Raw genomic sequence first — 18,775 nt, forward strand, 5'->3', positions numbered from 1 at the left:
TATTCCAAAGATTAGCGAGGATTCAACAAGCAACAGCAGCTACATAAATCAGTGACTTGACTGAAGACTCATTTTCTTGCCACTCCGTGATGCCATCCCAATTCAGCTTTTGGGTGCTTTTAAGTTTTTTCACTGAAATGTCTACTCCTTCCCTCCGACATGGTACAGGACTATTAAAGAACAAGCCTCTCTGGTGACAAAGGACCTACTGACACTCAGACTTTGATTGTTAATACTATTTTTAAAAAGATTTTTGATTAAAAGGGAAGAATGAGAAAGAAAAGGAACTGTTTTTAAAAAAAAATTTTTTTTTGTTTTGTTTTTGAGACGGAGTCTTGCTCTGTTGCCCAGGCTGGAGTGCAGTGATGTGACTGGGCTGATGGCAAGCTCTGCCACTGAAAAGGAACTTTTTATCTGAGGAATGTGAATCCCCTTTAATTATCAAGTCCAGAGAGGAATTGAAATGCAACAGCACTCACATTTCACTCCTGGCTTGAGCTGGATAATTACAACTTGAAATCGTTTCTAGGTGGGCTCTAGACTAACTGATGCCAAATCACCACAAAATGCCATCAGTTGGTCACAATAACTCATAGCCTTTAGTTCAACAGTGTAAAGCTAAATACTCAACAATGTGAATTCTATAAACCAGTGAAAATTCCTGTCAAACAACTTTGTATCAGCCCACTCTTTATCCCTTTTACCTTTAAAAATATGCTTGGCTGGGCACGGTGGCTAATGCCTGTAATCCCAGCACTTTGGGAGGTCGAGGCAGGTGGATCACAAGGTCAAGAGATTGAGACCATCCTGGCCAACATGGTGAAACCCCACCGCTACTAAAAGTACGAAAATTAGCTGGGCATTGTGGTACATGCCTGTGGTCTCAGCTACTTGGGAGGCTGAAGCAGGAGAATCACTTGAACCCAGGAGGCGGAGGTTGCAGCTAGCCGAGATTACGCCACTGCACTCCAACCTAGTGATGGAGCAAGACTCCATCTCAGAAAAAAAAAAAAAAAAAAAAAAAAAAAAGCTTGTATCAAAGGCTGAATGGAGCACTCCCCAATGCAGCTTGGAAGTATGACCGAGGAAGCTGTCCTCACCCTTGGCTCAAATTAACTCTCTATATTAATTTTGCCTCAGTTTCCTATTTTAGACTGACAGTATTATTTCCAAAGTCAAGTTCACTATTTAATTTTTTATATTTGTTTATCTAATCATGATTTACAAGTGTATTTACATATAATAGTTTTTAAGATTATTTTTCTAATATTATTTACTTGATTTGTGTGTTTGGTATGTGCCTGTTTGTGTGTCTGTGTTTACTTGACTGACTTGCCAAGTTTTTATGTATTTTACTGGGCTTTAAAAAATAAAAACTTTAAGCCTTATTTATAAAATCTTCTTTTGTTATTAATTTCTGATGTTATAATTATTATGTCTTTTTCTTCTATTTAATTTGAGCATATTTTATTTTTTCTTACTTTTTAAAAATTAAATGCTGCCTTCCCAGTTCTACTTCTAGAAGACAATAGACAAAAGGTGCCAAATGAGGATGAGTATTTTTTAAGGTGTCTGATAATGACTAAATTGCAAAATATCTGGGGACTCTGAGAAAAAAAAAGAGCACACCTTACATAACAGCCAGGTTTTCCTTGTGGCCAGATTCCAGGCTTTTTATAACAAGTTTCAGTAGATGCTAAGTTCTCACCAATATCACAGATCAGATTAGACATTCTCGAGAACAAGAATACATAAGGGAAGGAGTGGATTAGGACTCCTGTAACATCTGCAGCTGTATGGGGGAGAAATGTGTTTCCCATGATTATCAGGAAAATAACTTCACCCCAGATGCTTTATATCTTTTCATAATACTATTGAGTTAATTACGAAGACGGTGGTCATCTAGGCTTGTGGGAATACTTCTAGAGGAACATACAAAATGGTCTATTTTCATACACCGTGTCCCCCTTATCAGATTTTAACTACTTATCAACAGATCAGGCATGTCCTTTCAGCTATACATTCATATATAAAAATGTATACAACAAATGTTTAAGTGGAGGTAAACTTATATTGATGAAATTATTTCGGCCGGGCGCGGTGGCTCAAGCCTGTAATCCCAGCACTTTGGGAGGCCGAGACAGGTGGATCACGAGGTCAGGAGATCGAGACCATGCTGGCTAACACGGTGAAACCCCGTCTCTACTAAAAAATACAACAAACTAGCCAGGTGAGGTGGCGGGCACCTGTAATCCCAGCTACTCAAGAGGCTGAAGCAGGAGAATGGCGTGAACCTGGGAGGCGGAGTTTGCAGTGAGCTGAGATCCGGCCACTGCGCTCCAGCCTGGGCGACAGAGCCAGACTCTGTCTCAAAAAAAAAGAAAAAAAAAAAGAAATTATTTCATATGAATTTTTCTGCAACATATCCTTTTTTTCTCATTTAAGAATATGACTTAGCAGTGGATATAAGCCCATATATATTTTAATAATTTTATAAAAAATGTATTTTCTGGATATAAAATAAGTATATCACATTTCTACTGACAATATTTAGATTACTTTCTAATTTTAGATATTGCAATCAATGAAGCACTAAACATTCTGGCATACAAATTTTAATATACTTGTGTAGTTAATAATAACGGGCAAATTCTTCCTAAAAGCTGCCACCAATTGACATGTCTTCCAATAGCCTGTGAGAGTATCCATTATTCTGAATCCTCATCAACTCTTCCTATATCCTATGTTTTTTCAGACTGCCATTCAGATGCCCTGAAAACATGACACCTAGTCTCTATTTAAAAATGTTTTCTTGTCTACTTGCAGGAATAGCATTAATGTATTTATTTGTCATTCTATAACTCCGTCTTTGGGATTTTTACATGTTGTACCTTGTCTTTTTAATTTTTTCATCAACTCTTAGGATTCTTTGTTTTGGATACCAATCTAGTGTTGTATATGTAAGTTGCCAAAAATATAAGTGCAGTTTATTTTTCAACTTTATGGCTATTTTTGTCATACAGTGTGGGTAATATAGTAAATTATGTCCATCTTTTGCCTTAATTTTGCATGGTTTGTATCTTGTTCAAGGATTTCTTAACTCTCTCTGTTATAATCTTCATGATCTATTGGCCTATGTTTTCTACTGAAATTTTGATTTTTTTTCATGTGCAGATATTTAATTCACATACAATATTTTGAAAATATGGCATTATATGGGTTTATTTATTATGATTACTCTTGTATAATCACAACATTTGTTAAATGTTTACTTTTATACATGCCAAATTCCCACATATATGTGAGATTCTCTGACTTTCTTCTGCTATTTTATTTTGTTGGTAGTAATTTTTGTTTCTGTCCTACTCCTAAAGTATCAATATAAGAGTGTAGTTATTAGATAACTTGACAATAACTCCTAAAATTTGTTAGGATATGTGTACCCTTACCCATTTTAGAAAGGCCAGAGAGAACAATGAAAATTTTTCCAAAGAACTTTCCCTACAACCAAGGTAGTCTTCGCAAAGCCCGTCCAGCTAGGTTTCACAGTTGTACGGTCAGGTGACTTGTCTTTTCACAATAGAAGTGTTTGTTGTGGATCTTCTCAGCTTTCTCCACCACTGTGTATGAGAGAGAGCAGGTAACGTACTGTTTTTAGTCATAAGTCACTGGCCCATTGGGAGTTACAAGCAAACCTGATGCAGAGGAAGAAGAATCCTCTGGAAATCTTGGACTTTGAACTAGATTCAATGATTGAATAAGCATTTGGGTTATCTCCTTAAACAGGAGGAAGGATAAAGTGAATATTTCATGAGGAGAAGGGTAAGATGGATCAGATAAAATGCTATGCATTCATTTTTGCACCTTTATTCGTTTACTGGGTGCAGAGCTACACTACATTTCTCATTCTGCTTTGAAATTTGTTGTGACTTTCTACTCCATATATCTGTTCTACTAGTTGTTACATTAACTTTTAAGCAAATGCATTTATGCTTAGAGCTTCTGATTAACGTCAAAACTGTATTGCTAACCATATCTCATGCTCAGGTGTCCAAGAACAAAAATCCTGGTATGATCTCTATACTTCTCTTCCTTCTGAACTCTAATTTTTTCTGGGTAGAATACATACTTTACAGGCGGATTACATTCCTTAGATGTATTATCTGTGACTATTAAGAGCAAATTAGTTTTGTCATACATATTCTCCACATACTAACATTTATTTCTCAATTTGCAGGGGGTATGTTAATGAATACATTTTTGTAAAGAAAGAAATGTAGTCAATGTATCTTCTCTACACTGATGTCTAAAAAATTTATTTGGACTAAAGTTTTGATATGGATAGGATTTTTCAGTTCAAAATCCATCATTCTTCCTTGTTATGTTCTAGAATCCAGTGCTTTAGGCGAGAAGTTAGATGTCATTCTAAATCTTACAAGGATGTTGGCTATGGTGGATCTAACCTCCATGTCTTCTGCGTTGTGTCTTTTAATTCTTATTGCTTTGACTGTTTAAATTGTAGGTTGAAATACTTATTTTAGTTTTATTTTCCACATCACTAAATAACATTTATGCAAGACAATTCTGTTATCTAACTTTGTATTTTTGTAACTTTTTTTTTTTTTGGATGTGGAGTCTCACTCTGTTGCCCAGGCTGGAGTGCAGTGGCATGATCTCGGGCTCACTGCAAGCTCCACCTTCTGGGTTCACACCATTCTCCTGCCTCAGCTTCCAGAGTAGCTGGGACTACAGATGCCCGTGACCACACCTGGATAAGTTTTTGTATTTTTAGTACAGACGGGGTTTCACCATGTTAGCCAGTATGGTCTCGATCTCCTGACCTCGTGATCCGCCTGCCTCGGCCTCCCAAAGTGCTGGGATTACAGGCATGAGCCACCATGCCTGGCTGTATTGTTGTAACTTTTAATCTTAGTTTTCATGTTTTTGTTTTCTATTTTTCAGAGCATCCTTTTATGTACATGAAAATATGAACACAAAATATTTACAATATTTTTGTGGTCAATACTAAATCTGATTCCCCTGGTGTTAGTTCTCCTGTTAATTCTGATTTTCTTTGATTTCTCCCTTTCAAGATATTAGCTTTTTTATGATATTAGATATTAAATATTAAAAATATTTTAATGTCTTAGATATTAAATATATTAAAAATATTTTCATAATTAGATATTAGACATTAAAAACAGCTAATGTTTGATGTTTGAAGATTTTTTTATTTACTTGCTCATTTGCATGTATTGAGAAGCTTATACATTCAGCTGTAATCATTGTCCATGGGAATTTTCTTGGTACACGTGACAATTTTTTATTTAATGTTGAAGCCACTATGTCCAGCGGGCAGGAAGGTGCAAGCAGGTAGGGTTCACCTTAAAGGTGCCTAGAAGCCTACCTGGACAATGTGATAGCCCTGTTCTCCACAGCCAGAGCCCAAAGTCACCCCACTACTGGCACTCTGGCAGAATTCCCACAGCCTATTGGAAACAAGTCCTGCAGACTTTATCCAGTTAAAAAATGTAACAAACAGCAGGCCTGAGAGCAGGGGGCTGCAGCAGTTATTCCGTAATCCTCTAATTAATAGCATAGGGAAATAACTAATGCTCTGCTGTTCACTTTTGCTATGATCTTTCTTGTTTTTGAGGTATTCTTTTGAAAACGAGTAATTTTTTAGAAGTTCTCTTTTTGGTGATTTATACATTTCACAGTTCCTCAGCTAGATGAGGTTTGGGGAATCAATATTATTTCATTAGCTAAATATCTTTCAGAAATATTCTATATTACTTTGCTTTTGATGGCATTCTTCCTAAAATTTTAGCATTGCTGCTTGTTTTTATTTCTATTTCAGAGTAATTTTGTGATTTTCATGAGATTTTGAGAAAAACAAGAGGAAAATATTTGTGCTCAGTGAGTCATTTTGAATGAGAACTCAGGTTCCCTTTTTTTCCCTTCAATTTTTAAATTCAGAAGGTTCAACATTACCAGCCCAGGTTAGATCTCTTTAATAAAGATTCTTGATGTGAAGCCTCAATCTTCAACTCAATGGATTTTTTTTTTGTCTTATTGATTACTTATTCAACTGTTCTGCAGTTTTGTTTTCTTGAAAGTGTGTGCCTTTATGCATAAATATGCACAAATACTCTGTCTTCATAGATTCAATCCTTAAACTGATCTTTGTGTTCTTTCTGGTAAGCTCTGTGTGATTTTTTACAAATCAGATTTTGAATCCATTATTTGTTTTCCACAGTTTCCAACCTCATATCTTCTCCCTTCTTTGACTTTATGCTTTTTTGAATTTTCATTTGAAAACAAGATTATCTCATTTTTTTTTTCTTTTCACACCTTTAAATGCAGATCTTGATAAATACATGAAGTGAAGCATCTCTTGAAAGTTTTTTGTTTTCTTAGAATAAATTTGGTTTAGAAGGAAACATTTTATCTTATTTCTCAGTTTCTTGTAATTCTGTGATATTTTATTTTTCTGTTTGCCCTCCCTCATGAAAGAAGGATCTCTATGTTGGGCTAATATTGAGTATGAAGATGGACATGGTTTAAGAACAGGCAGAATTTTGTTCTGATTTCTGGAGCTGGATGCCTGAGAGGAGCAAGTTCAGACTTGCTGAACTTTTCATTTGTGAAGAGTTGTATAGTGGTCTGAGCACACAAGACGCATCAAGAGATATGCACCTGTCCACCTGTGCAATTATTAGAGAGCTTTACCCATCTTCTGAAGGTTTTTTCTTCTTCTTCTTTTCTTCTTCTTTTCTTTCTTTGTGATAGCTTAAGAATATAGTCTGTTCTCTGTATCCATGAATGGGTTCCACATCCTTATATTCAACAAACTACGGACCAAAAATATTTGGAAAAAGTGGATGGTTGCATCCACACTGAAGATGTAAAGACTTCTTTTCTTGTCATTATTCCTTAAACAATGAAGTATAGCTACTATTCACATACCACTTACATTGTATTAAGTATTGTAAGTAATCCAGAGATGACTTAAACTATACAGGAGGATGTGTATAGGTTATATGCAAATACTAAACAATTTTATGTCAGGGACTTAAGCATCATGGATTTTGGTATCTGCAGGGGTCATGAATCCAATTCCCCATAGATATCGAGGGATCTTTCCTGCAAAGAGGCAGAGCCTCCCTCATTAGACACCCATTTGAGCAGTACCGCCTCTATTTCCTTCAATGTCCTAGGAATAGGTCTGCTGTGCTTGTTACCACTGTCACTGGTAGGGCTGCATTTGCACTTTACCAGTTATGTCATGGCCAAAAATTGCCTTCAGGCTCTGCTTCTTGAGATTTGGCATTGATGTTGGGATTTTGCTGGAAGCCCTCTGCCCACTGCCAAGCATAGGCAGCTCTGTAAGAGTCCTCTGCCTTTTATTTTATCCAGAGTTCTGGTTGTAGTTCTTAGTCTTTGAATTTTTGTTTTGCCTTTGGGTGCCACGCTTCCTTAGTTTCAAATGGTGATACATGTTTCTCTCAATCCCATTTTTCACCCTTCATTTTAATGACGTTGTTAAAGGGACAAGATAATGTGTGGTTTTAAATTGCCATTTGAACTGAAAGCCCTACTGATTCTATGTTCAGCCACGTCATCTCTACTTTCTTTGATTCTCTAAGATGGATTTTAGGTTTTTTTGTTGCTGTTGTTTGAATTCCTTGAAAGTCCTCTGATCATACACCTGCCTGTAAATTTCACCCTCTTTACTCCTTATCGCATGCTATTGAATTTCTATCTCTGTCGTTCATTAAGGCTTTCTGCACTGGTTTCACGGAGGATGTGCCTCCTATTTTACTGAGAATATCAAACTCTTTTTGATGTTTCATTCTTATCCTGCTCAACAATTTCCATCTCATTCCCTGTGCCTTGCTGCTCAGAGTCTTCGAGTTGTGCGCTTTTTGTTTCACTGTTCAGCGTGTGTCCCTTGCTGTGTTTTTTTCTCTTTGGTAACTGTTAAGGTCACCATCTAATTTATCACTTATAATGAGACAATTTCGAAAGACAAAGAGGTACCTACATGATAAAATTATATAATATAGATACGATAAAAATATCTATGTATTAATAGACTGTTTTTATTATACTAGGAATTTATAAAATAATTTGAATGCAAAAATCTTAAGAAAAACATTAGCAAATCAAATTCAATGAGATAATTAAGAAAACAATATGTCACGAAGAGGCAAGGTTTATCTGAATCTGTAATGCTTATTTAACATTTAAAAATCAATCCATATTACTTACACATACATAAAAAGAAAAAAGAAAAATCATATGATCACTGTGACATATGTAGAAAAATCCTTTAATATTCTCTACCCATTCATGTTTTTAAAAATTAGTAAACTATCATGTGTATCTCCAAAATATCTAGAGTAAAAGCATGTTCATTTTTGAAATACTGACTTTTTTTCACTTAAGATGCAAAATAAGACCAAAATGCCTGATCTCATTGCTGCTATTCAACTCTATACTAGAATTCCTAGCCAGTGCAATCAAGACAAAATACTAACTTTAATAGATTGTAATGTTTCTCTAGGAATTTTTGTCTTCTTACCTGCAGTGAGAAAAAGTACTATGACCCCACAGTAAAAAGTAAATGTTATAGGTGTAAGTTACAGGTTCATCACCAAATTTTGTAAGAGATGGAATCTCAATACCTTTCTTTAAATGAAATGTGCCCTTACATCTGTTAGTTCACAACTGCCAAAGAGCTTACTACAAAATTAAAAACAGCCAAAAAGCATTAGCAAACAATGAAATAAACAGCCTTAGACTTAAACATACAGTAAATAAATTCACAGTAGCATCAGCACTCAGTGCTCTCTTCATATGACAGGACCTATCCTTATTTTCCATGTCTGTTTTATGTACAGTTTACCACATTTCCTTCTAACTCTTCCAACTGGCAGGCCAACAATTTTGTGTTTCTGACAGAATGCAAAAAAGAATCACCATGGATTGGTACACCAGGTGGCTAGTGGTGACAGCCGTGTCAAATATCTGAGACCAAAAGGAATTAGTGGAACTTGGCCACTCTCCTTGAGCACAATTTATTTTATCAACAAAAATAAAGCTTCCTGGATGCAGTCTGAAAGGGAGGGTATAGTTAAATTCAGCCTGGGGAGAGTCAGGAATGTAAGTTTGTATGTAATGTGTTGATATTCCTTGGTTGTTTGCAAACTTTTTCTCTTTGTATTGGGTCTTGCAATTTGATATGACGTGCATAGGTGTGGTTCTCCTTAAATGCACGATGTTCATTGTTTGCTCAGCTGCTTGAATCTGGGTTTTTGAACAAATTTGGGAGGTTTTTGGATATTATTTTTTAAACATTTTTCTCTCCCTTTCTCTATTCTTCTTTTCTGGGACTCCAATTTTCTGGACCTTTGGGAATTGTCCCCATGACACATACATTCTCTTTAACTTATTATTCTTTATTTTTTTATACTTTTCTTTAGATTGTATGACTTACAGTGATCTATTTTTTGTATTTACTTATTTCTTTCTTTCCATTGCTGCACTGTTATTAAAACCATCTGTTGAAAAAATTACTCTAGGTATTTTATTTTACAGATTTAGAATGTCCAATATGTTATTTTTTATACTACCTATTTTTTTTTTTTTTTGCAGAGATCTGTTGTCTTTTCAGTTATTCTAAGTGTGTTATCAGTGTATGATCCTCCATTTTAGTGAGCATGTTTGTAATAGGCTCTTTAACATCCTTATCTTATATTTCTAGCATCTGCATCATTGCAAGGTTGGCATCTGTTGCTTATCTTTTCCCTTGTTCTTCATATGCCAACTTTGGATTGCATCCTGGACATTTTAAATGTTATGTTGTGTGGATTCTTATGTTGCCTCAAAGATTGTTGATTTTTTAAGTAGGCAATTAACTTGTTAGACTCAAATCCAACTGACCATACCTGCAGTGAATGGTGCTCCAAATGTCACTTCAGTTCTTTAAGCTTGAGTTCAAGTAACTTTCAGTATGGCTCTCGTATGCATGGTTTAGAAGCCAGTCACAGATTCTTATAAAGTTTATGCACAGAATTAGAAGTTTCATAATTTTTCTTCTTTTTTACTCTCTTATTTCTAGTGTTTCTCCTTCATTCTCTGGTAGCCTCAGTAGTTCCAGGGCTTTGTTCATCAATGTATGTATATAAAGAAAGAAAAGTGGCGGAGGAACTCAGTATCTGCTAGATGCTTTCTTTAAACTCTAACTTCTCCCCAAATACTGGCTGCTTTTGTTCAGTCTCCAGAACCCTCAAAAGAAGTGTTTTTGTTTTTTCTTTTCTTTTGTTTTTAAACTAATTCAGAATCCTTAGCTACTGTTTTTGGATGAATTTGTTTATTAGGAACTTACTCCCCAATATTGAATGCCATTCCTAGAGTTTTCAAACTGTCCTGGCACAGAAGCAGACATCTTTAAATTCTTCATGCCATAAATAATTGGTGGACCTTGGATTTCCTGCTAATTCCAGATTTAAGATTATTTAGAAAAAGCACATACATACTCCCAGCTATTTTACATAGTTATATGTGCATTTTCATGTAACATAATGTTGAAGTTAAAGTTTAAACCAAGGCACAAAAGTACTCAAGATGTAGCTTATAAAGTGAAACATATCAGGCCAGAAAGCAGGATTTGAAAATAAACAGCTGATAACTGATTCCCTGAGTCATGGTAACTTTACATAGTAAATTCTGATACAAATCTAGGTTATAAAGTTTGAGAGAATGGAAACAAAAATAAGATTTCATGATGAAATTTCTTTGCAAGAACTGAAATGGTAACTGACTTACCTGGTTCCACCAAGGAAGACAGAAGTAAGGATACTACCTCCTTCACTTCCAGGCTAGGGACATATTTCACAGGAGCCTCACAGAGAACTTGAGATAAGAGAGAGGCTAAAAAGGGGATTGAATCCTGTGAATTATGTGGAGGGTAGGTAGGAGAGGCTGGCAAACTGCTTTTCTAGTAGGGAAGCTGGCAAGTTGTTGCTGCTTCTGGGAAACAGCTTAATTCCCCTGTGTTGGCAGTTCAGAGAGGAATGAGCATCTTCTGGGAACCAGATGCATACTCTGCAGTAGACAGAGCCAACCTGGAGATATTTTGTGGTCTTCTCAAAAACACTATGTAAAGAGGTGGTGAAAGTCCAATGGTAGGAGCTAATGTAGACCTCTACAAAGAAGGCACTGGGAACAAGTAGATAGTAGAAAGAGGGCAGGAAATTGCATGTAACATGCCCAGCAGAGGAGCTTCCATATTTCTGCAAAACATCCAAGACTGTCACAATTGACATTTGCAAGGACCAGAGACCTCAAAGGCATCTTGTGGCACTGTCAACTCTGAAAAGAACATTCCCATCATTGTCAGTTCTCTTGCCTCTACAGAATGATCGACAAAGAGAGACAAGACAAACCATGAATTATTTTTCCACTGCAAGTAGCCAATGTTATTTTTAGAGATTATTAAAATTTTTAGAACTTGGCATTCTAATTTATGAATTGAGACTATGTTTGTGAAGTAAAGAAACAAGAGATATTATTGTTATTTAAGAGAAACGGTCTCGTATGGCCTAACCAATATTGAGACACAATGAAAGTTAAAAACAAAGTTGTTTTTATTATTATATACTACACTGTGTGCTTGTGTGATGTGCTGACATTATACACATTTATAAAGAGCAGAGTAAGCAATTGATTTTGTTTGAGGATCCTGGAGAGCAGCAGGAGGGATGTGACATTTGCAGTGGGTCTTGTTGAATAATAAAGAAAGAAAGTAAAATGAGCAAACTCATGGAGTTTTGAAACTGCACAGTGTTACAGGCAACAAGGAGAATTGTGGAATAGAAGGTGGGATTTGGATAAGGAGAAAGGTAAGTCGTGAAGAAGGTAGGGTTCTGATGAGGAGAAAGGTAAATTTGCAAAAGTGGTCTGCAGCTAGTATACTGAAAATACACCATATGGATTTATAGCAAAAAAAAAAAATGAGGTGGTAGGAAGCTATCAAATTCCTACTATCATGGCCTTTTGTAAGAGTATATGTGCTTTAGAGAAGTAATCTTGTCAGCACATTGAAGCAAAGGTGAAGGGAGAAAGACTAGAGGCAGAGTGTGTTTGCCAACAGGTGTGGCAGTGCAGTTGAGAGGAGATTCTCATCTGGAGTAGGGAAAAGGCAGTGGAGGTAGAATTGGTAAGGGTATAGAGACAGACATTGAAAATCACATTAGAGGCAATGAAAGGAAGAAAATTTGATAAGCAAGAAAAAGGCGTGTCAGTGGTGTGAGAGGAAGAGAATGGCATCACAGGAATACAGCAAGAAAAGACATTTTAAAAACAATGTTGGCTGCACGTTCTGAATTACAAGTGGGGGCTAAATGTTTGGTGCACATGGACGTAAAGATGGAAACAACAGACACTGGAGTATCCAAAAGAGGGAGAGAGGGAGGAGAGCAAGGGCTGAAAAACTACCTATTGAGTGCTATGTTCACTATTTGGGTGATGGGATCAATATAAACCCAAATCACAGCACCACACAATATACTCATTTTGGGGTTTTTTGAGACAAGCTCTCACTCTGTCACCTAGGATGGAGTGCAGTTACACAAACATGGCTTACTGAAGCCTTGACTCCCTGGGCTCAAACAGTCCTTCCACCTGAATCTCCCAAGTAGCTGGGACTACCAGTTTGCACTACCACGCCTGGTTAGATTTGTGTTGTTGTTGTTGTTTGTAGAGATGGAGTCTTACTATATTACCCAGGCTGGCCTCAAACTCCTAAGCTCAAGCAATCCATCCACCTTGGTCTCCAAAAGTGGTAGGATTACAGGTGTGAGTCACCACACCCAGACAATATATACATTAAACAAACCTGCACATGTACTCCCTAAACCTAAAATAAAATAAAATAAATAAAGATAATAAATAAACAGAATAAAAAAATGGGATTTACCCCAGCATTGAGTCATGCACATAAACCAAATAGAATGAGAACTGGAGAGAGTATACTGTATTTGATTACTAGTCAATCATGTATGGAGTTTGTCTGAACCATTTAATGGGGTGTGGGCTCAGGAATCAGGATGCTATGAAAAGTGAATAGAAGGTAACAAATTAAAAGCAGTGAATACAGGCTGAATTGCCTAAACTTTCATTGTGGAATGGAAGAAGAGAGCTAAATGGTTGTATAGGTGCCAGTTTTAGAATGGAAGAGCTGGGAAAATGTGTTATGGTAGAGATGATATAAATATAAACTGCTAGGGAAGACACAGACAGTAAAAACTATTTCAGTTGTGCCCTCTGCAACCTCTGCAGCGATTAAGAGCAGCCCCGTTGGGTGACAGCATTTAATATGTTCTTACAAAGTATATTTCCCTGTCTTTGTACCCTTTGGCCAACTTTAATTAATTTAGATCTTGAGATAATACTTGACAATTGTGTAAGAAAAATGGGATAAAGTGAAATGCAAATGACCATTCTGCAGCTGATCTGAAATGAAGTGGGAAGTGCTTTCTCTTAGACCTCTGTGCCATTTTATTTTGAAATTGTTTTCTTGTACTTATCTTAAAGACAGAGAGGCTATTGTCCAATTGCAGAGCATTCATAGTGTGGGTTTTTTGGTCATTTATAGTTACTCTATTTTACATTTGGTTGTCTATTGATTTATATTGAGCCAGAGAAAAGGCCCTGACTGTGAGATCAAATAGATCTGAACTTTAAAACCAGTTTTATTCTTGAATGTGCGGCCTTGACAAAGAATTAGACCCTCTAAAATTCAGTTTCCTTAGCTCTAATATGGGGGTAGCACCACCTCCCCTTTCTGAGGGTTAGTGAAGATTTGGGTAAGGCAGCCACCATGGTACTTTACTGACAGTGGCTGCTGACTTAGCAAATGGTAGGTGTTAATATTAAATATAATCCATACTTCCCAAAGGGACAGTTCATGGGGGAAAACTGTTTTCTCTCCTCTTGGAAAATCACATACTAATTATTATCTTAAAGGTGTGGAGAAGTGGGTGATGGAGGCATCTGCCTATGTAATAAACATTTCAGAACTTGGCAGGCTATGCTCAGGTGTGAAGAAAAGAGAAAGTTTTATAGATTATTAGTTTTAGTTTCCATGTCTTATTTTATTTCCCATTATCTTGTATCTTCCTAGGTAATACATGTGAGTGAGGGTGTGTGTGTGTGTGTGTGTGTGGTGTGTGTGTGTGTTATGTGAGGGGGTGTTGGGTGTTAGCAAGAAATCTTGTTATCTGAAGTTTTCTAATTCTCTTCCATTTAAAAAGTCACTGTCAGGTCAGCTCAGTGTTGCTTGTTGAATTAATTAATATTTAGTCAAATTCAAGGTTTAAACTCCTTACCAGGGTCGATTTTTCTCATTTGCTAGAGGTTTCCATCAGGGAGGTGGGAAGGAACTACTGCTTCCCATGAGAGTCCTGTGCCATGTTCCAGATTCACAAAACATCTGTGTGATCACTATCACCTTGCCTGGGCACTGGCATCTGGCTGACATCAGCTGCTCAAGGTCATGGCTGTGAAATCCATGACCTATTTTATTTCATAGTTCCTTGGCAGCTCCGTTACTAACTTTTATCCTCACAGTAGCTCTTGCTAGCCCTTCAAAATCCTTGCATTTAAGTCAAGTGTTCTATTAGACGCCCACTGCCATAAAAACTCCTTTCCTCCTCATATTGACCCCAGAGAAAACCTATGGATGTTAATTCTTAGTCTCTCTCCACCTGCATCCTGGAAGCACAAAGAATTTTGAACTTCTTCCATGCCACAGAATGTAGATAGGTAGCAGGGATGCTGCCACTGGTTCTGTCTCTTCCTAAACATGAGCCTAGGCTGCTCCCATGTCATGTTCTGGGCCTGTAGTGAGGGGATCCCCTTCTGAAATTCCAAATACAACCTTTCTTTCAACCTCCTTGGGTTCTGATATGGTTTGGATCTGTGTCCTTATAAAATCTCAGGTTGAATTGTAATCCCCAGTGCTGCAAGTGTGGCCTGATGGAAGGTGATCAGACTGTGGGGGCAGGCTTGTCTTGAATGGTTTAGCACTGTTCCCCTTGGAGCTGTCCTTACCATGGATAGTGAGTGAGCTCTTGTGAGATCTGGTTGTTTAAAAGTGTATAGCACCTCCCTCTTTGCTCTCTCTCTTGCTCCTACTCCAGCCGTGTGAAGTGCTTGCTCCCCCTTTGCCTTCTGCCATGATTGTAAGTTTCCTGAGGCCTCCTTAGAAGCCAAGCAAATGCCAGCATCATGCCTTCTGTGCAGCCTGCAGAACTGTGAGTCAATTAAACCTTTTTTCTTTATAAATTACTTGGTCTCAAGCATTTCTCTATAGCAATGTGAAAGCAGATTAACACAGGGTCTTTGCCACTCTTCTATCCCCTTCTCCTACATTTTAGCAACTAGAGCGATTCTTGTATCTGATCTCTTGCCTCTCGTTAATCTCCTTGTCTCATTTCCACTTCCTGAAACCAGAACTTCTCTCCCCTCCATTTCTGATGGGAAATACTAAGATATTTATGTCATATCCTCCTTCCCTCCATTGGGCTTCTATGTTCTAGGATGGCAACTACTTTTTCTCTAAAGCACTAAAAATAACTTAGTTCAACTGGCAGAAAGCCATTGGGTGTCATGATTTAAGAAACTGGATAATTTATAATTTTAATTTGATTTTTGATGTTTACTTAACCCAATTTTCCAAAACTCTATTTATTTATATCATCCCCCCCTACATGTGTATAGTGGTTATTAGGATATTGATTATTGTATGTTAGCTCCAAACCCATCTTTCTAAACTTAGCTTTGTGATGTTGAGACTGGACTTCTGCAAATCATATTTCTGTTTTAACAACTGCCTCCTGGTAGGATCTTCAAATAGGGCGAACTAGAGGGAGACACAAGGCTGGAGGAGAGACAGAGGAGACAAGGAGGTACACTCCTTGTCTGCTTCCTGTGAGCCTTACCCCTGCAATGCCTCTCCACCCTGCCAGAGGAAGTTCCTTCCTGTAGAAGCTGCTGAAGCCAGTTTACAGCTTTTCCAATACTTGTAGAACCAACTGTATTCCATCTCTCTCAGAGACACCAGCACCAACCAGACACTACCTGCTTAGAGGATTGGGCCCAGGCCCAAAGGTCCCTTCTTTTGAGCTCAAACACCCACACCAGCAGTCTGAGTTTCACCTCTGCAATGCCCCTTCTCCAAAGATTTAAAATTTGAAAAATTCCCATTTCTTCCCTTTGCTCCTCAGCTCTAGGGTAGGAATTGCTTACTGCATGTGCTACCTCAATGGTATATAGTTAAAGGCTTTATACCTAATTTACAATTATGTATGTTAAGTATTCTCTGTAAACATTACAGGTATAATTTCCACCTCCTGATTGGATCCAAGCTGATCCAAACTCCACCAGAATCAGTGTTGTATGAAAGCCATGATGGAACGCACTACTGCATGGTTTGTTGGTAGGGCGGTGAGGCTGGTGATGGGAATGGTGACTGTGGTCACATATGTCTGTGTAGACATACCCATCAGCCATGTGTGTTCGGTGAACAGACTTGCGCTCAGCAGGGTGATCTCCAGCTCTAGGTGAAGGGGGACAGAGGGCCACTGAAGACTCAAATATGCAGGAAAGAAAACTAGGTGTTAAGGCTAAAACAATTTAACATATTCCTGCCAGACTTTTTCCCAAATTCAGTATTCCCAGACAACCCAAATTATAGTCCCTGGACCAAAACTAGTAGCATCATCTAGGAGCTTGTTAGAAACACAGACTGTCATGTTCCCCCCTAGGTTTGGTAAGTTAGGGTCTTCATGTAACCAGTGATGATTTTTATGCACATTAAAGTTAGGCAAACTCTGCACTAGAAATGATATATGGATGGGCATGGATGGAACAAGTACCACATCGAGCAAAATCATATACCTACATTTCATTTCCAATCCCTAATACTCCTGCCCTTCTGGCTCTCTATATTCCCTCAGATATAGCCTTCATTACATAACATTTCTAAAAATTAGAGATGGTGAAAGGGACATCTTGGGAATCATAGACTTCCTAGGTTAAGTATATTAGACTAGGATGGGGCAGCAATGGAGGAGCACACATACAGTCTTTTAGGTGTTGCAATTACTGTAAAAAGGAAAAAGGAGGCTGGGCACAGTGGCTCATGCCCGTAATCCCAGCACTGTTGAAGTCCGAGGTGGGCAGATCATGAGGTCAGGAGATTGACACCATCCTGGCCAACAAGGTGAAACCCCCATCTCTACTAAAAGTACAAAAAATTAGCTGGGTGGGATGGCACGTGCCTGTAGTCCCAGCTACTCAGGAAGCTGAGGCAGAGAATCACTTGAACCCAGGAGGTGGAGGCTGCAGTGAGCCGACATCGCACCACTGTACTCCAGCCTGGGCAACAGAGCGAGACTCCATCTCAAAAAAAAAAAAAATTGGAAAAACATAATTATAAACCACCACATATTCTTCATGCTCTATCTCTTTGTTCTCTTACTGAGAGAATTAGGGGACGACTGTAGGATACAATTGCAGTTCAGGCTAATAGAAGTGCCTGATGAAAGGACATGGGTGAGGGGATAACATACCCTCTTGAGCTGTATCTCAGAGAGGGTTCTCCTACAAGGATCCAAAGGGATATGTTGCTGCCTAGGGCTGTTCACATACCTGATCCATCAGTGACACGTTGTCATCAAAGGTGACTCCCTAGTCAAGAGATGAAAATGTCCCCACGAAAGAAGATTTAAAGATGGGACTTTGAATGTGTAGAAACAGTAGGTTAAGAATCTGGCTTCTATTTTGAGGTAAGCCAGAGCAGAGGGGTCATTTACAAACACTGGACTCTCTTATGCTTCCACAAGTTTGGAGACTTGGGATAACCTCTTACTTAGAAATGCTTCTAGACCTGGGAGGCCCAAGTGAGGGGCAGTGACAAATTAGGCAAGGGTGTGCCCCCTGCAGTCCTTTTCTGAGAATCATCAGAGGCCCAAAGCTTCAAATAAAAAGCTGAGGAAATTTGGATCTCCGCCAAATATTTTGCTTTCTCTCTGTAACACTGTGGCCTACCAGAAAATTTTGCAGCACAACAGACGTAGAAGATGCAAAGGGAAAGCATATTTTTCACAGTTGCTAAGAAAATAGATCACATTTTAAAAAATATCTGATTTGTGTTCTAGGTAAGATAAAGAAGAGCTGTGAAACAAGAAAATGCCATATAAGGAAAAACAGGTGAGAGAAAAAGGCACCATCTTGAGAAAAAATAGCATAGCTAAAAATTTTTAAGGCTGACACAAAATATTAAACAGCATTATCAGATCTAAAATTGGCAATTAGGGTCAAAAAAGAATAAAGGTGATAGTGCAGAAAAATTGAATTAGTGTTGAAGGAAATGTTTGAGAAATTATTCCAGAAATCAGAAGAAAAGGCCAAGGCTGATAATAGTGGGGAGACAAAGATTTATAGGAAGAGAGGAAGGGAAGGAGGGAGGAGGGGCAAGGGAGGGAGGAATGGAGGGTGAGAGGAGAAAATATGTGAAAAAGACAAGAATTTTGAGCTGAATAAAAGAAAATCCCAGTCTAAAAGAAGCATCAGTCATCAATAAGGACAAGATTGATTGTTTAATACCTGGTGCTTCAATAATTGGTAATGAGCTAGATCTCACCTCATACAATACCTCAAAATAAATCTTATGGATATCATGTAAAACAAATTACAGAAAATA

The sequence above is a fragment of the Trachypithecus francoisi genome, unplaced genomic scaffold (genome assembly GCF_009764315.1).
Source record: "Trachypithecus francoisi isolate TF-2019V2 unplaced genomic scaffold, Tfra_2.0 Lachesis_group9, whole genome shotgun sequence".
NCBI classification, from domain to species: Eukaryota; Metazoa; Chordata; class Mammalia; order Primates; family Cercopithecidae; genus Trachypithecus; species Trachypithecus francoisi.